The sequence below is a fragment of the Salvelinus fontinalis genome, chromosome 11 (genome assembly GCF_029448725.1).
Source record: "Salvelinus fontinalis isolate EN_2023a chromosome 11, ASM2944872v1, whole genome shotgun sequence".
NCBI lineage: Eukaryota > Metazoa > Chordata > Actinopteri > Salmoniformes > Salmonidae > Salvelinus > Salvelinus fontinalis.
The window spans coordinates 788,980-796,449 of NC_074675.1; positions in this window are offsets into that span (position 1 = coordinate 788,980).

Here is a 7,470-nt window from a genome sequence, read left to right on the forward strand (position 1 = left end):
CACGCATGCATACATATATACATATATACATACACATACCTATATAGACATACATACTTTTTTAAAGAATATACCTTTATTATTATTCCCCGCAGCCCTACCACCACTCCCCCAATTGGAGTAAACTAATAAACACTTCTGCTTTTACCTTCAATTTATACATCTTATACCTATTTTACAGACACAGACTACTTTATAATAGTTCTCTCTTGTTTGTTCTTAGTCCTTCCTCTATTTCTGTTGTCCATCCAATTTTATTTCCACTTGTAACTGTGCTATTTCACAAAAGCTCCGCACCTATACACATTTCACAGATCCCGTATGCCCTACATTGTTTATCTTGTTATTAGTCCCACCCTTCAGTTCTACTCAACCCTTCCCATCTATCTTCCAACATCATCCATTTCGGATTTTTATTTGCCATATATTTTTCAACTGTGCTGTGATGCTTCACAAAAGATTTGAACCTTCCTATTCTCATAGCTTCTACAGATTGTAAATTAAAAATAAACATTTTTGCTAAAATAATTATTATATTATTGATTGATTGACTATGGCTTTTCAAATCCCCCAGTATTGCTATCTGTAGCGTTAGTTCTAGGCAAATGTTGCAATTCTTCAGCCATTCCTGGACCTGTGACCAAAAACGAGCTACATATGGACAATACCAAAATAAATGGTCTAATGACTCTGCCTCCTCACAGCAGAATCTACAGAGCTGGGAAGATTGTATACCCCATATATATAACATTCTATTAGTTGCAAGAATTTTGTACAATAATTTAAATTGAAAAATTCGAAGTTTTGAATCCGGCGTTGTTTTGCGTATCAATTCATAAACCATGTGCCATGGAATGGGTACATCGAACATCTCTTCCCAACTATTTTGCAATTTATATGGCACAGCTGTCAGTTTTTTGGTCCTTAAATGAAATTGGTATATGTTTTTATTTATCACACTTTTCTTTAACCATTTATGTTCTTTAATACAGGGCCGACATACAAGTTCCTTACTTTTTTCCCCTTCTACTTGCCTCTTCCATTTTTGTGGTAATGCTGCAATTAATTGGTTGTAATTTTGGGTAGAGCAGACATTTCCATATGTCTGTGTGAGCTGCATGTGTGACATAACTCCACCAGTCCTATTTATGATATCATTCACAAAAATTATACCTTTTTTAAACATTTCTTCGATAAATACAGTTTTTTTATCAATTACTATATTTGAATTTAACCACAATATTTGTTGTACTATTTGTTCCGTCCTTTCAGGTGGATTAAACTGAAATTGCAACCAACTTTCTAAGGCTTGTTTAAAAAATAAGGATATTTTGGAGATTATTTCCTTTTCAAACAACCGAAAGTGAGCAGGTGTAATCTGAATAAAGGGAAAAAGGCCCTTCTTGAACATAGGATGAGACATTCGTACCAATTTACTAGAGAACCAGTTTGGATTTAAGTATAACTTTTGTATGACTGATGCCTTTAGTGAGAGGTCTAATGCTTTAATATTTAATAATTTCTGCCCTCCGAATTCATATTCGTTATATAAATAGGCCCTTTTAATTTTATCTGGCTTGCCGTTCCAAATAAAATGGAATATTTTTTGTTCATATAATTTAAAAAGCAGGTCACTAGGTGTAGGCAAAACCATAAGCAAATAGGTAAACTGTGATATGACTAAAGAGTTAATCAGGGTGATTTTTCCACAAATAGACAAGTATTTTCCTTTCCATGGTAGCAAGATCTTATCTATTTTTGCTAACTTTCTATAAAAATTTATTGGAGTGAGATCATTTCTTTCTTTTGGGATTTTTATACCGAGTATATCCACATCTCCGTCAGACCATTTAATTGGTAAACTACATGGCAATATAAAATGTGTATTTTTTAGTGATCCAATACGTAATATGGTACATTTATCATAATTTGGTTTTAATCCAGAGAGGATAGCAAAGGTATCTAGATCCTCTATGAGGCCGTGGAGAGACTCTAGTTGTGGTTTTAAAAGAAAACATGAATCATCAGCGTACAATGACACCTTAGTTTTTAAGCCACGGATTTCTAATCCATTAATATTAATGTTTGATCTAATTTTAACAGCTAACATTTCGATGGCAATAATAAATAGATATGCCGATAGTGGACAACCTTGTTTTACTCCTCTAGATAGTTTAAAACTTTCTGAGATGTAGCCATTATTTACTATTTTACACCTAGGGTTACTATACATAATTTTAACCCATTTTATAAGAGATTCCCCAAAATTGAAATATTCTAGGCATTTATATATAAACTCCAGTCGTACTTTATCAAAAGCCTTTTCAAAATCAGCTATGAAAACCAGACCTGGTGTCCCCGATATTTCATAGTGTTCTATTGTTTCCAGTACTTGCCTTATATTATCTCCAATGTATCGTCCATGTAAAAAACCTGTCTGATTAGGATGAATAATATCTGACAAAACTTTTTTTATTCTATGCGCCAAGCATTTTGCTAGGATTTTTGCATCACAACACTGAAGTGTAAGAGGTCTCCAATTTTTTAATTGGACTGGATCTTTATATATACCACTTGGGTCCTGTTTCAGTAATAACGATATCAGACCTTCTTGTTGCGTGTCTGATAATCTACCATTTATATAGGAGTGGTTAAAACAAGCTAATAATGGTCCTTTGAGTATATCAAAAAAAGTTTTGTATACTTCCACTGGTATGCCATCCAGCCCTGGAGTTTTCCCATCCTTAAAGGCCCCAATTGCATCAAGCAGTTCCTCCTCTGTAATTTGGCCTTCACATGAGTCTTTCTGTACAGATGTTAATTTTACATTATTAATAGGAAAAAAATCCATACAATTAGTTTCAGTTAGTGGAGATGGAGGAGCCTGAAACGAAAACATATTCTTAAAGTACTTTACTTCCTCTTTCAAAATATCATTTGGTGAATCATGCGTGACTCCATCATTTGTAACAAGTTTTAATACATTTTTTTTGGTAGCATTTCTATATTGAAGATTGAAAAAGAATTTGATGCATTTTTCCCCATATTCCATCCAGTTCGCTTTATTTTTATAATGTATTACACTGGATCTTTCTTGAATAAGTTCCTCCATTTCTTTTTGTTTTTCCTCTAACTTATTCTGTGCCTCTATGGTACTGTTTTTATTGCTATCTAACTGTACTGTTAGTCCTTCAATTTCCTTTGTTAATATGGACTCTTTTGATCTAAATTGCTTTTGTTTTATAGATGAGTACTGAATTGCATGGCCTCTAAAGGCACACTTAAAAGTGTCCCATACAATAAGGGGATCTGCTGTACCTATGTTATGTCTGAAAAAGTCAGTTATAAAATCTTCTGTCCTAGTTCTAAACAATTTATCATCTAGTAGACTTTGATTAAATTTCCAATATCCTCGCCCACGTGGAAATTCTGTAAGAGAAATATATATGCCAATTATGTGATGATCCGACCGCATTCTGTCCCCTATCAACACTTTTTTAACTTTTGGTGCCAGAGAGAATGGTATAAGAAAGTAGTCAAGACGACTAGCTTGATTCAGCCTCCGCCATGTATATCTCACTAAATCAGGGTATTTAAGTCTCCATATATCCACTAATTCCAATATATCCATGACATTCATGATTTCCTTAAGTGCCTGAGGGTGATAGTTTGTAGTGTGATTTCCTTTCCGGTCTATAGAGGTATTTAAGACCGTATTAAAATCTCCCACTATAATAATAGAGTCTAGTGTTGCTTGTAGAGTTGATAAATTCTTATATATATTTTCAAAGAAGCTTGGATCATCATTATTCGGACCGTATAGGTTAACAAGCCATATTTGTTTATTGTCCAATAACATATTTTAAATAATCCATCTACCTTGAGGATCTGTTTGGACAATTTGCACATTTGGATCAAAATTATTGTTAATTAAAACCATCACCCCTTTTGAATTTCTTTGCCCATGGGAGAAATATATTTTTCCCCCCCAGTTCTTTTTCCACAAAACTTCATCTAAAACTGTTGAATGGGTTTCCTGTAAACAATAGATATTATAATCCTTCTCTTTTAGCCAGGTAAATACTGATCGTCTTTTCTTATTATCTGCTAAGCCATTACAATTGTAACTGGCTATACTTATTTCACCACTTACCATAATGAGACACACCTTTCATTCTTTTAATCAGAATATATTTTTGTAAACGTACTATTAAAAAGTAACATAATGATTGAGTGTCTATATAGTTGTACCATGATATTTGCATTTCTACTAAGTAAACCTCCAATTGGTCCCTACTATTCCACCCGCTAAAAGGCCTCATCTCGAGATGGCTTGTCATCCCAATGCCCGGTAGACCACCCTCGACCCCCTGTATCCCATAGCCCTGAACCGACTGGGATCCATTCTTTGAAAAGAGCATACAGTGCCATTTACCGAATTGAAGAAGATCAATTACCATATGCATTTCCATTGCCCTCACCTCGATTTGTATTATATATATCTGTGGATCATCCTCTATTGTCCCTAACATCTTTTACTTCTTCCTTCGCAACAGTTGTGGGATACACACATACACCCACACACACTCAGCCCTTACCCCCACACAACCATAAGCTCACTTTCTCAACAATTGCACCATCCCAGAGCCCAACTCAAGATGGGTCATGATTTACAAATGCACTTGCAGTTGCAGCTGCATGAGAAGGCCTGCAAGACCGCACAAAAAATTAGCAAAAATTGAGAGATTTATTTACCATTGTCATATCCTAGATAATGGAGGTCAAATGTACACCTTATTCCTGAAACACCCACAATACGGCCACCCGTCATGACCATGTCCCCACGCATCTCCATGCAGTCCGACTTTGATTTTGTGCCGCCAGGGCCACAATAATATACCCCCTCTCTGAATGTCCGAGTGTGACCCCCTCCCCATGGGTTACTGCAGCTAGTGTTGCCAGCACTGCCACTGCCTGGGTGGGGGCACCCCACCGGAATCCCCACCGGCTAGGTACAAGGTCGTCAAGGTTCTCATTAGCAGCTTTGAGAATTTCCTTGTATATTATGCTCTCCCTTATTGGGGCTTTGGCTTTGCAGGACCAACCCTGCCAAGCAGGCTCAGAATCTTGAGGGGGCAGTGCTGCTCTTGGTCTCTGACCTCATTTTAGCTGCATACAGACCGCTTACAGCGGGCACATAAAACAGTTAGGGACTTCTCCTTAGTATCTGGGTCATTCAGGTGGGTGTCTAGGGTATAGTGCCATGGACCGTACCATTAAAATAGGATAATAAATAATTAGATATAATTTATAAAAAAATAAATAAAAAATGTAGTTCTCCATGATAGGACAATAAATAAATAAGACGTATAATTCATTATAAAAGTATATCCATCATCTGAACAACATTGAAAGCCCTCTCATACCCGGCTCACAGCAATACATTGGCTCTGGGATATGCAACCATTTCATTACTCACTCACTCAACTTTCCAAACATAACAAATAAAATAAAAAATAAACACAAACCATACCATCCACACATACTGTGCCTTCTGTTTACTTAGTTTTTATCTTCACTATGTTGAATTAGTGCTTGTGTGTTCAATTAGTTATATGTGAAGATTTATAGAAAAGCTATATTTTTTATTGTATTGTTACAATCAGTAACCGGGCTTGAATTGTGTTTATTTCCCTCGTCTATGAGAACTTTGTAATTTTTAAAATAACCATGGAGTAGTCTTTGTGTCTCTGAACAACTGGTTATCAATATATAGTTTATCAACGACGAGAGCTACTCGTTTCGCTTTTAATCTATTTTCTTTGAAAATTGGATACAGAACTTTGCGCCGTTCTGCAATTTCCTTCGGAAACTGATCATTCATGCCAATTTTGGTCCCAGCAAGTCTTTTACCCAGGCTTTTAACCATTATTTTATCTTTAAATGAAGCAAATTTGGCAACGATTGGGCGTTCGTACCTCTGCCCTCTCTGTCCGAAGCGGTGAACGCGTTCAAGTTGGATTTTGTCGATAACTTCGCGTGGAATCTGAAGCGCTGTAAGGAGGAACTCTCTAACTATAGATTCAGGAACTTCTCCTTCTTTTTCTTGGATACCTGTAAGTACCAAATTCTCTCTCATGGATCTAGTTTGTATGTCTAGTAAGGTTTCCTTCAGAACGGTGTTCTCCTTTTTAATTCCATTCATTTCGGTTTCAATCTTATTGACTGTCCCTTTTAGCGCGTGTGTTTGCTTCTCCAATGTCGCAGCTTTTTCATCACTCATCTCTAGGCTTGCCTTCAACTCTTTTATATCCTTACTAACTAATTCAAGTATACCCAGTTTGTCATTTATTGATTTTAACAGATCGGTTTCGACCTTTACCATTCCGGGTGGTGAGAATATTAAATCATCAGTGTCTGTAGAAGAGTCACGTTTTCGTTTTGTAATCGGTTCCCCTGTCTTACTCTCCGTCATGTTTGGTTGTTGCCTGTTTTCGTAATATTTGTCGATAAATGTCTCTAGTTTTAGGATTTGTTTTGTGTTATTGTCCAGATTGAAGGTTATCACTCACCAGATTAAGTAGTGCTAATATTTTAGTCTAATTTAGCAGATATTTCGAATATTATGTTTTATCTTGAGGTGCTCTACATAAATCCCTTCAGTCCGCCATTACCCTTACGTTACCTTTACGTCATACGTCACTCTCTGAGTACAGAAGACCAGATGTTTACAATGAGAGTCATGGTTATTGGTGCAGATTGAGTACAGAAGACCAGATGTTTACAATGAGAGTCATGGTTATTGGTGCAGATTGAGTACAGAAGACCAGATGTGTCCAATGAGAGTCATGGTTATTGGTGCAGATTGAGTACAGAAGACCAGACGTTTCCAATGAGAGTCATGGTTATTGGTGCAGATTGAGTACAGAAGACCAGATGTTTGTAATGAGAGTCATGGTTATTGGTGCAGATTGAGTACAGAAGACCAGAAGTGTCCAATGAGAGTCATGGTTATTGGTGCAGATTGAGTATAGAGACCAGATGTTTGTAATGAGAGTCATGGTTATTGGTGCAGAATGAGTACAGAAGACCAGACGTTTCCAATGAGAGTCATGGTTATTGGTGCAGATTGAGTACAGAAGACCAGATGTGTCCAATGAGAGTCATGGTTATTGGTGTAGATTGAGTACATAAGACCAGATGTCTGTAATGAGAGTCATGGTTATTGGTGCAGATTGAGTACAGAAGACCAGATGTGTCCAATGAGAGTCATGGTTATTGGTGCAGATTGAGTACAGAAGACCAGATGTGTCCAATGAGAGTCATGGTTATTGGTGTAGATTGAGTACAGAAGACCAGATGTTTGTAATGAGAGTCATGGTTATTGGTGCAGATTGAGTACAGAAGACCAGATGTTTCCAATGAGAGTCATGGTTATTGGTGCAGATTGAGTACAGAAGACCAGATGTG